Source organism: Numida meleagris, chromosome 8 (assembly GCF_002078875.1).
Source record: "Numida meleagris isolate 19003 breed g44 Domestic line chromosome 8, NumMel1.0, whole genome shotgun sequence".
NCBI classification, from domain to species: domain Eukaryota; kingdom Metazoa; phylum Chordata; class Aves; order Galliformes; family Numididae; genus Numida; species Numida meleagris.
In genome coordinates this window covers 19,520,535-19,532,608 of record NC_034416.1, presented here as the reverse complement: position 1 = coordinate 19,532,608, position 12,074 = coordinate 19,520,535, and the positions used below count along the sequence as shown (strand labels likewise).

At 48.0% G+C, this 12,074-nt stretch overlaps 1 long non-coding RNA gene across 1 annotated transcript; it reads left to right on the top strand.

Moving 5' to 3' along the window:
• LOC110403340 lies at positions 992-3,344 on the top strand. Its single transcript, XR_002441623.1, has 3 exons — positions 992-1,052; positions 2,161-2,221; positions 3,307-3,344. It is a non-coding gene; the product is annotated as an uncharacterized LOC110403340 (long non-coding RNA).

Here is a 12,074-nt window from a genome sequence, read left to right as displayed (position 1 = left end):
GGCTGCCCTGGGCCAGCAGGCCCAGCCCTGCCCAGCACTGCACACAGGCACTGTCATGGCGGCGCCCGGTGCTGCCGCACGGCATCCTGGGAGTGGTAGTTCCTGCGGGGCCTGCAGCTCCCAGCAGGCCCAGGCGAGGGCAGAGGGCAGCGCTCCTGGCAGCGAGGAGCTTGCCCAGAGAGCCCGAGCCGGAGTCAGGCTGCGGAGAGCGGGGAGCACGGCCGGAGTCCCGAGAGCCTGCCCGTGCTCTCTGAGCTCGTTTCCTCCGAGCTGAGGAGGTGCAGGTTTGCGGCCTATGGCACCTGCAGCAGCCATGCCCTGTGCCTTCCCCTTTGTTGTGCTCACAGAAAGGCCGGAGCTGGCAGATCCACGGCCGGGGGAGATGGTGCATGGCAGGAACTGGTTTTCCCATCTTGCAGCCGGGAATGCTCCAACCTGAGGGGTGTGTGGCTGCAAGAGGAATGTCTCTGTGGAAGCGCGGCTCGTTCCTCCCCTGTGACGTGGGCAGACGACATAGGACAAAATAGGAAAGCAGAATGCGTCTGTATTCTCCTCATTGCTCTTATTTCCTGTCTGATGGTGTGAAATGAGCTGAGCCACTGTGCCTCTTTATGATGGTTAGCTCGGTACCTCTTCCATCATTATTCCCAGCTGTTCCTGTGTAATTCTCTGCACCTGCAGAGCCCAAAGGCCTCATTGGCAGCTGTCACTCAGTTGGAGATTTTAGGGTGCCATGCCTCCTGTCTGTGCCTGCTTCCCAGGTTTCATTTGCAAGATGCTGTAAGCCCACCCGGTTGGAACTGCGGTCAGCAAACACAAACAAAAAGAAGTATGAAAGTAGTCCTTTTTATTTCACAGGCTCTAATAATCAGTAAACCTTGTTCTGCAGTGGAACACAGATGGAAGCAATTCACCTGTATGACAAAAGGGTGGACCCTGGTTCCACTCCTCCCAAGCCTCATTTATTAAGGGCTGGCTGCCCCAAGGGATGGATGTCTGCTTGGAGTTTTGTTCTTTTGTAGTATTTTGTGAGTTTTTTCCCTCAAATAGGGGTGAGCATTGTTGTCTTCCTCTTCTAAGATGTGTCCTTTATCTTTTTGGGGTGATTTAAAACTGTGTCTGCTATTGCTTTTATCTTCAGTTGCCCATTTAGGTTATGGTTAGAGGTTACGCTTCAGAGTTTGTTGGGAGGGGCTTGAGCCCCTAAGGGCTGCCTTAGCCACCTGAGGGGCTGACAGTGGCAGTGGATAGATGTAGAGTGATAGGAGTCTGCGTCTAAACAGTGGGGCTGTATGAATTCCTGGGAGACAACAAACAGTATGGAGGCACTGGTACGTAGAGCTGTGCAGCTCAGGAATGATCTTTATTAGCTTGTGCAGCTTTGCTCTGCAATGTAGAAGTCAATTCATTTGCCACCATCTCAGCAGGAATTAGACTAGTAATGCTATTTGTGAGAGCATTCCAGTTGAAAAAAGTTTCTTATGGCTGTAGAAATAGTCAGCCTACCGGGGTGCGCTTCCTGGCTTTAAGTACAGTCTTTCTTTCTACCCGAATTCTATTAAAACTGTGATGCCTACTTTTAAGAACTAGCAGCCATATGCAACTCTCCATTTGTGTCCAACGGAAAACATGGTTAGTTACTAGTTAATTCACCGTGGTGACTCTAGTAAGAACAGATATTTGGAAGTAGGCTCTACAGTATTCTAAGTACATATGCCCACTCCAGTGTGGTATTATTTGCACCATGGGCTGTGCTCAGAGAGAGAAATGTAACTTTTTTTTCCCACACTACTGCTCACAGGAAAGACTATTCAGTGTCGTGATGGGTTTCCATAGCCATATTATGTATTTCAGAAGTACAGATTTCAGGGTTCTGATAGGATGTTGTTATGTTTAGTACATTTTATAAAATGCTCATGACCTTCCACCTATTTGTAAAGCAGTATATTCTTTGTAGTTCACGGCCAAAGGTGAAGCATTTTAAACTTTGTGAAGGGCTGCGCTTTTTGTTGCTGTTGTTTGGGTCTGTGTTGATGAACACATGCGTATGAAGGCATCTGGCCTTACCTCTCCATTTCCTTTTCACACCCTATTAAAATCTGATTTCACAATTAATTGTAACCAAAATAGGATTATTCAGAAATGTATCCTCGCTGGCAGCCTGTACTGTGTTGAGGTTTAGTCATCAGGTGGGGAGACAGAGGGCCTGCAAAGTAACCAGGTAGGTGGCAGTGGGGACAGGGAGGGTTGGGGTGGTACTGTCATTCGTCCACAGATGCTGGGCTGCATCCAGGCAGGGTCCAGTGGCAGTACAATTGCTTCAGCAAAAATGGTGTCAGGTGTCAGAGGTACCCTCAGCACTCCTCGAGGGATTCTCTCTGTGGGGAAATGCCAGGAGGGGCTCTGGGGTGAGATCTGGTGCCAGCTGGCACGCCGGAATGCCCGGAGCAGGGGGAGCTAGCTGCCTTACTCATGGTAGCTCGAGAATGGCAGTTAGGGGGGGCCCTCCCACTGGGGTTCTGTTAACAGTGGTGACTGTTGGCGTCAGCCCCTTCCCCCCAGGCTTGCGATGATTTGATGCTTCATACCCAGGCAACCATCCTATCCCAGTCATTTCCCATCCTAACGATCAGTTTCCATGCTGGTGGGCATTTTGCAGCCCAGTGCTCTTCCTTCCCAAGGGTCTGTCATCCTGATGGGGATTTGCCATCCCTGCAATGATCTCTCACCCCAGGGATGGTTTCCTGTCCCAATTTGGGTATCCATTCCAAGTGATTTCCAATTGCCACCACCCAGCAACATGTTTACATTCTTAGCCGTGGACTGGATAAAGTACCAGCATTAATTACCAGGTCTTTAAAGTGATAGCAGCCATAGTAAGCTAATTAGACAGGTAACAATGAAAATGACTGATTTCTGTGGGACAGCCCTTATTTAGCTGAGAATGCTGCAGGAATGAGACAATGTCCATGCAGCATATGATGAGTTTGTTGTTGTGAAATGGTCCTTTGTGCTTTAAAGTGCTGCGTACCTCCATGCTTCCCCACCCGGCACGCAACACCTCAGAAGCACCCTCCCGTCTGCATAACCCCCTATGTAGGGACAAAGGAGACGGACGCATGGCATCTAGCTCCGAATGCCAGTTTAATGCTGCGCAACAAAGCTACTTATACCCATACACGCGACCGCCCACCCCGGATACCCATGACCTCCTGCTCCACCCCACGTGCTCACAGGCACCACCCACCCCACTTAATCCCGCACAAAGAATATCACTAACTTTCTGTCATGGACTCTTCCTCCTAGCTTGTGACATATCCTGGGGTATTGGATAAGGACAGAACAGACAGCATTAAGTCTGAAATGTCATCAGACCTGTAAGGTTCTTTGCTAGCTGTGGGTGAATGCTGTGCTTTTGCATACTGTCTACAAAGTAATGAAATAATTAGACGTACTGCTTCTTTCCTTGACTGGCTGTTTACATAGATTCAGGAGGAAGCCGTAGATCGTCTTTTTTTTTATCCCTTATGGATACAATCAGGCACAAACTGATTTTCTCATCTGGCAGCTGGGAATGCTCTGTCCTGAGGGGCACGTGGCTACGAGAGGAATGTGTCTGTGGAAGCAAGGCTTGTTCCTCCCTTGTGACGGCAGCAGAATTGGTTTGCGTTTTCTCCAATGCTCTTATTTCCTGTGTTACAGTGGAAAATGAGCTGAGCCGCTGTGCCTCTTTATGATGGTTAGTTCTGTCCCTCCGCCATCATCTTTATTCCCAGCTGTTCCTGTGTGAAATGCTCCACTCTCAGAGCTGCAGAGCCCGAAGGCCTCCTTGGCAGCTGTCACTCACCTGGAGGTTGTAGGGTGCTGTGCTCTGCCTCCTGTCTGTACCTGCTTCCCAGGTGTCATTTGCAAGACACTGTAATTCCACCTGGTTGGAACTGCAGTCAGCTAACACAAACATAAAAGAAGTATGAATGTAGTACTTTTTATATCACGGGCTTTAATCTTCATTAAGCCTTGTTCTACTGTGGAGAACAGATGGAAACGATTCACCTGTATGACGAAGGGCTGGAACCTGGTTCCCTAACCTCATTTAAGGGCTGGCTGTGCTGAGGGAAGGATCTCTACTTGAAGATCTGCCCTTCTGTGGTATTTTGTGAATTCTGTTCCTCAGAAAGGGGTACGTAATTCTGTTGTTGTTTACTAGACTGTGTCCTTTAGCTTTCTTGGGTAATTTAAGACTGGTTTAAAGCAGCTGTATCTGCTATTGTCTTTGTCTACAGTTACCTTTCTGGATGTGGTTAAGGGATACAATTTTGGATTAGATTTAAAGGTGAAGAGTTACCCTTTTGGGTAAGGGGAGGTGGTGGAATCACTGTCCTTGGAGGTGTTTAAGAAATGTTCAAATGTTCTACTGAGTGGGGTTATGGCTTGTCCTTTTTAGTTAGGAGCAATGGCAACACTTTTGAGATGGGGATGAGGGTTAAGTGTTAGCATTTTGGATTAGGGTTGAGGAGTACCCTTTTGGGTTAAGGTAAAGGGTTGCCATATGGGGTTAATGCTAAGGGATACTGTAGTGCAAATGCTAAGTTATGGCTTGAAATAGTGATTGATCACCTGGTAGGAAGGCAGGGCCATCCCAGGGAAGCTCAGGTAAATGCAATGCTCCTGAGTGACTGGAAGAGGTGGAGCCAGGATCCACCCCTTCCCAGACCTCATTTAAGGGTTGGTAGTGGAGGCAAGGGTATCTCACTGGAGGTCCCTGCATACCTGAGGCCTTTTGAAGGCAAGCAGCTTCTTCCCTTTATTTCTATGCCCACAGCTGTTGCATGTGAACAAATCCTCACTTGCTGAAGCCTAGGACCTTGCTACTCTGCTGTCATTGCTGTGCTTTCCATTATGCTACAGGTGCCCAATTGTGTTAGAGAAAAGGATTGTAACTTCAGGGTAGGGTTAAGCCTGAAGAGATAACACAAATGTTTATGGGTAAGGGTTACAATTACTCGTACAGTTAAAGGTTAAGAGGAGCCCTTTTGGTGAGGGATAAGTAACTTGTTTTGTCTTAAGAGTAAGTGGTTACCCCTTCTGGTTAGGGTTAAGGGAAAAGGGAAGGCTGCCTGGTGCCTGGCCTCTTTGGGCTAGGCGCTGAGGGCTGGCTAGTGCCTTCTGTTCAGAGGTCACATTTAATTTATCGTGCCTGTTTTAATTCTGACAGAGGTTGTAGTTGTGGCTTACTTCCCAGGGCTGCAATTTGTGGTGGTTACACAGTCTTGGGCTTCTGAGTTTACGCTAATCCCATGTTTGCTTTCTCTGTCTTGCAGGTCAGCTCGTGCTGCGAGTGGATGGTATCGCAGTATGAATGAAGGTCAGCGTAGGAGCAGCTGCTGATGGGAGGAAGGAAGTCCAGGCGAATGAACTCTAAAGCATCTCCCGGTACGGTACCAGAGGAGGCAGGAATGATGTTGGAGGGCTCCCCAGAAGGAAGGTGGCTCATCCAAGTGCTTGCTGATTGCTTAGAAGCCCAAACCTCTCTGACCTCCAAGCTGGAGGTAATGGGGTCTGATCGTGCAGTGCCTGAGCAAGAGGGTGACCTGAGATGGCTGCACAAAGGTTGTCTTGATTTCTGTTATTTTACTTCAGATAATCCCATTGGCTGACCCTTGTGTTGGTTTCCTAAAATTTGCATCTGGGAGGCGTCCATTTCCTTTGCTTGTGATGAAAGCACAGAAGTGATGGGGGCACATGTGAGTTCTACTGGTGCAGCTATTGCAGCTGCAGGAAGAGTAGAAGACAAAGGGAGTTTTCTTCATGACAGCAACATCAGCCATTTGCTTCAAGTTTATAACTATTGAGGAAATGGAGAGGAACACTTGCTGTCAGAAATCACAGCAGCTGTACAGAAGCTGGATGTATTCTGGGGACAGTTCTTGTAACCAGGTGATTTTGAGACATTGCCCTACTCAAAAGTCTAAATTGCATAACAGAAGAAAGCTGGGGAAAAAGCTTCTTCCTCATTATTTTTTCACCTGCTGATTCTTTCTTTAGGGTTCCTGTCCAAAAGGAGATAAATAATCATAGAGTTGCTCAGGTTGGAAAAGACCTTAAAGATCATGAAGTCCAACTGCAACCTAACCATGGTACCCTAACTCTAACAACTCACCACAAGAGAGAGGAGGGGAGCAAGGCAGTCCAAGAAAGAGTGAAGCCAGCTCTTTCCAAGAGCAGGGGAAGTCTCTGTGGAGAGAATCCCAAGAACTTGAGCTTCCTCTGAGATGTACCCCACCGTGTCTCAGCAAGGAGACAACCGCTGTTCCCATTTCTGCTCTGCAATTGGAACGGTATGGGTGGATTTCTTTTGCTTGGGTTTTCTTCCTTTTTCTCCTTTTTAAGGGGAAGGGGTGGAATGGGGGAAGCCCTACTGGTCCTTTGCTACCTCAACAACCAGCTGCATTCTGCTCTCACTGCTAACAGCCTGGGCTAATAGCATGGACATGGCTCAGGCCCTATTTTCTCTTGGTGACAAATGTGTCTCAGCACTCTGATATTCTGTCTCTGGCATGATCTGGAACATCTCTGCATACCTTGGGTGCCTGTTCCCACCCACGCTTCTTCCTTTCTCTCTTCAGAAGAAGCGTGGCACAGTTCCCTGCATTTGGGAACAGCAGCCAGCAGGCTGCCAGAATGCCAACTGGCCCTTTCAGCACACAAAGGGATGTGATGGGGATGGACTGTCCTTACCACCATGCAAAAATGAGTTTCTTCAGTCCTCTATCATGAAGTATGAAAGAATTAATTTTGAATATTACTTCTGAGTGGGTGCGGGGCTGTAGGGGATGTCAAGTAAGCCATTGTGGAAGCATTAGAGAGGCCAACAGCAGCAGGTGATGGCAGCAGTGTGATATGAGTCTAGGTATGAATGATGGTGCTGTGTATGAATGATGAGTTGAGTGAATTCTTTTAGAGCCAAAAGATGATTTTCAACTTTTGCAGCAGATAGCGTTTTGTTTGCTCATGCACCTTTGCTCTGCAGACTATAGAGCTGTCAGGCAGACTGGAGTTCATTTGCTGCTATCTGAGCAGGAATGAGACTAGTAATGCTTTTTGTAATGCATTATGGTTTAAACATCAGTTTCTGTTTTGGCTGTAAAACCAGCATCTTGTTGTTTATTTGGGGGTGGACATGGGCTAACAGGACAATACTGCTACTGGTTTCCATTAAATCAGCAAATGATATTTTGTTTTAGGGATGGAGTCTGCACATCCATTGAAGGGTGCTGGACATGGGGGAAAACAGAAAGCCTCCACTGGTGAGAACTTCTTGTGAGCTGTGGTGTGGGTACCTACCTCTAAATAGCACTTCATGAAGGAGTGTGTGTGATGGAGGAGAGGGGGAAAGGACGTTGCAGATCTGTGCTGGCTGCAGAAATGGTACAAAGTTGTAGCAGTGGAAAGACAAATTTAAGAAACTACACTTGAAGGCAGAAGTTTGTGGTTGGCTGTACTAAAGTCTTCCTCCGAAGAGATGCTCTTCAAGTATTTCTTGTTTCCTTTCTGTCAGAAGCTGATGCAAGCAGCCTTGCAGAAAGATAGGGGAGGACTGCAGAGTGTGCCGTGGCACCGAAGAGGTACAGACACACAACAGGCATCTGGGTTTGATGTACTGTTCTGGTTAGGCTTTCTGTCTGTCCTTTCCTGGGACTGTTTTCCTTGTGTGTCCTTTCCTGTCCTGATGTGAAATGTGAACCCAAAGTTCCCCCAAGATCCTAAGATGCATTACCGCAATCACTCAAGATCAGATTTCCTAGTATTGTGGCCCGTTCTGCAGACTGAAAGTGGTGTTGGACCCTCTTTAAATCTTGTTGCTTCTCCTTTCTTGATGATGACAGTGAGAGGTGCTGAGGCAAATGGAAAGGGGTGCATGAATGCAGTGCAAGAAGTCCATTCTGAGAGAGCTCGTTGATGAGCAGGATCTGAAGCTCATTTCTAGTCTGGTGGGCTTCCTACAAGAGCAGGTCCCAGCTTAGGGACCCAGCAGCAGAGCAGCTGCCTGCTAGTATAAGTGTGAGTGGTCAGAGTGGAGACAGTGTGCTGGCTCCAGCAGCACACCCTGGGCCTGCCCCAGCACAGAAGTGGTTATGGGCCTCAAAGCAAAGAGGTAAGAAGGTGCTATAGTACCTGCCCTGGTGAGGTGCTTCCCTTAGCAAGCACAATGAGTTTGCTTAGGGTTGGCTTTGCTTTCCCCTTCTCTGTAGAGGGGAAAAGAGTTGAAGGCCACGAAGTCCAAAGGTGAGGAGGTGCCAGAATGTGTAACCCCATCTCTTTCCGTTAACTACATGATGGTCTTCTGCACGTCCCACTGGAAATGTCATTCACTGAGAGGCTTCCTAGTCCAATTTCCTTTTTCTTTTTTCTACCATCTGCTTTTATGGTACCCATGTTTCCACATTTTTGCTGTTGACAAAATGAATTTTTTTTCTTGCTTTATAGCAAGGAGAAGAAGACACAAAAAGAGGAAAAGTGGAATTGATCAAGACTTCCCCTAGAGCTGGTGCTGCACTTGCAGAGGTGAATCCTTGCTGAACACAGACACACGCTCTCTTGTTGTCTTCAGTGCCTCTGCCTGTCAGACACGAAAGGTATTGCAGAATCCTGAGGGAAGAGATGTAATAGAAAAACACCCAGCTGTGTGTTTGAGGAAATCGTGCTGTCAGTGAAAGCTGCCTAGGGGAGCTTGGGTGACTTCCTCTGGCTTGAGAAGAACACCATTGGTAATGGCTGGAGGGTTTAGCTGCGATAAGGAAGCTTGCCATGTTGGGAACTTCCAACTTCGAAACCATGTTCCCACAGCAGAGCATGAATCTTACCAGAGGCAACATGTTGTGGAAAGTAATGTCAGTGACCTGAATGATATTGTCATGCTGTTTGCATGGGGGATTTTGGAAAGCTTACTGATCAGACTTTCTTAATGAAATCTCCCTGGATAGGATTAAAAAAAAAAAATTTTACACTTCTGTTGTTTCTTTCTAGTCCTCAGCAATGAACAGCCTTAAGCTGCAGCTGAAAGACTTGAGGAGGAGCAGCAGGAGGCAGCAGCTCTAGTGCGTGGCATCACAGGGCAGCACTCTGAGTGTCACCCTACTCAGTACTCTAAGACTGGTTGCAGTCAATAATGGACAATTATGGACGCACAAAGAGCACACGGCCTGATTTTTCCAGCGGCATTCCATGAGCTGCTGCACGACCTCTTTGTTATTCATCTCACAGCGGTCAGTCAGAATTCCCACAGCTAGATCAGTGAAAGCTGCAGTTCACTGAAGCAACAGATGAACAAATCCTTTGCACTGCCCATACACGCACTGTCTCCAAAGCACATGCAAAGAACTGTGAGTAACACTGCCTGGCCACAGGTGTGCTAAGTTAGAGAACAGGTCTATGGAGATTTCTGAGTTGCCTGGGGCAGCACTCAGCCATTACTGAGCGTGTGCACCTCACCCAGCAGGTGTCTCTGTTTGGGGAAGACAGGCTCTGCCTGCTGACTGATCCCCACAGGCAGAGCTGTTCTCCTGACTTTCCTGCAGTGGTAGCTTCTGTCACCTTCCCACTCTCTTAAGCTGTTGTTATACTACTTCTTATTCTGCAGATGCAGCTTGATTGACTCTCATCATTGCATACCCTTGTTCTGAGTAGTGTAAAATTGTCTCACTTTGCTTTTAAAAGCCTAGGCTAAAAACTTTTGTAGTGCATGCTAAATGAGGGGTTGTAGCACCATGGAAGTGGATAACTTTTGGGGTGGAGGTGTTTTTTGTTTTTATGAGTGTATAATGAGCAAAGTTCACCAAGAGGATGGCATTTTCTCAAAAAATGACAGACTGTTGGTCCGGAGTAGCGACTATGCTGCTTAGGACCACCAAGCTCCCATCCCAGTACTGTTCTTAGAAGCAGCGCACCAAGTTCTCCTGATGTTGCGCTCAGAAGGCATCCCTCAGTTGTGCAGCCCTCCCAAATGCCTACCTGCCTGTCAGTTTCAGCTGGGATGGAGTTGTTTCCATTAGAGTTAGAGGGCGCTATGTCCTGGTTTTATCAGCCCACCATGCTGTGCCATCCTGTGGCAGGCTGTTGTGCAGAGGCACAGTGCTGCAGAGCTGCACTTCCTGGCCCTGTGCTCTTGAGCAGTCTCCTGTGAGTTCCGACTCTCCCAGAAATCTCCTGTTCCCAGGAACCTCCGCTGTTCCCTCCATGATCTCCAGTGCTGGGTGATGGGGTGAATGGCCCTTCTGGGTCCTGGCAGCGCAGCAAGCAGCACAGTTGGAGCTTTCCTCTCTCTCTCATTTGAGTTACTAATTGTAACTCTCTTATTATTATCTTGCGTTTTTACCACCTGTGGTAAATTTTGTTCTCTCTCCTTATCTTGATGGTGTTCTTTTCCATTCCTTCTTCCCAAAAGGGGCCCCCTGCCCTGTGCTTGAAACTACAACAGCCAATCAACTCTGGAGCCAGCAGTGAGCTCCCAGCCACCTTCAGACCCATGAGCCTCCTGCAGGTCCCCGAGTGTCTGAGGCAGAGCTGGCCTCAGCACCGCACTGCTATGCATCTCCCCCCACGGCCTCAAGCTGATCAGTCGTGGAGACCTGATTGACTGCTCTGGGACTCTGATCCCATCACGCTGAGCACATGGAAAAGAAGTGTCCTGGTTTCAGATAGGACAGATCTTTTCTTCCTTGTGTCTGCCATGACATTCTTCTGTCTTTAGGAGAAAAACGATGTTGATAACACATTGAATGTTTCAGCTGTTGCTGAGCACTGCTGTATGGTGCTAAGGATGTTTCAGCTTCTCATACTGCCCAGCCAGCAAGGCACTAGGGGGCACAAGGGGCTGGGAGGAATAGAACCAGGACAGCTGCCAGAGGGGTATCCCATACTAGGTGACATCATGCCATAAGAACTGGAAAACTGGTGAGGAGATGGGTAGGCAGACAGCTGCGGTTTGGGGATGGGCTGGGCATCAGTCGGTGGGCAGTGAGCAATTGCATTGCATGTCACTTGTTTTGTATTTATATGTGTGGGTGTGTGTGTATCATATTATATGTTATCATTACTGTTATCTTTTTTTTCTGTCTTAGTAAATAGCTTTATCTCAACTCTCATGTTCTATTTTGCTGTTGTGTTTTTTTAATTATCTCTGTCATTCCCCTAGGAGGAAGGCGGGTGAGTCAACAACTGTGTGGTGCTGACCTACCTGACAGGCTCAACCACCACAAGAGAAACAAGCAGCCTTTGTGCAGTCTACTCCTTGGGCATGTTCTTGACATAAACTCTCAAGGAAGACCTGAGGCTGCAGGCACTGCCCTAAGCAGATCCCTTTCTTGGATGGAAGTGCTGCAGTGGAAGGCAGCTCCATCGCAGCAACGCCCACTGCCTGTCCCTGCTTGTGGCTGCAGGACAGCCACACAGCAGCACCAACACCAAGCACCTAGTGTCATGGTTTTGTGATTTTGTTGTTGTTGTTGTTGTCGGTATTCCACGTCATAGCATCATGTAAAGCACTGGCATTCAAAGCGTTAATGTTCTGGTTCTGTGGACTGCTGTTTCTGGGTGCTTGGTTCTCGGAGGGGGAGGGGAGGAGCTGCATTCCCCAGGGGTCTTTGCACCTGGAGTGGGTTGGTGAAGCTGCCTGGTAGACCTGGAGGGCTTTCTTCATTTTTCTGCAGAGAAGCACATGGTCCCCCTGCAGCTTACAGAGTAAGACTTGGGCTTTGGACTCTCTCTCTCTCTCTCTCTCTCTCTCTCTCTCTCTCTCTCTCTCTCTCTCTCTCTCACTGTTGTTTGATTTGTTTTTTGTAGATTTACACCATGCTGAATTTGTTTTCCCTGTGTATGAGCAATCCTTGCTCTTTCCAGGTAGTACTATGAGCATGTACCACCCCAAATCCATATTTAGCATCTGTCTGTATATCTAAGGCTCTTGTCAAGGCAGTTATTTCGGCCTTCTGAGCCGAAGTCCCCACAGGTAATGGTTGTGCTTCTATTACCTTGTCAGTAGGAGCATATCCTGCCTTACAGTTTCCTTGTCTCAC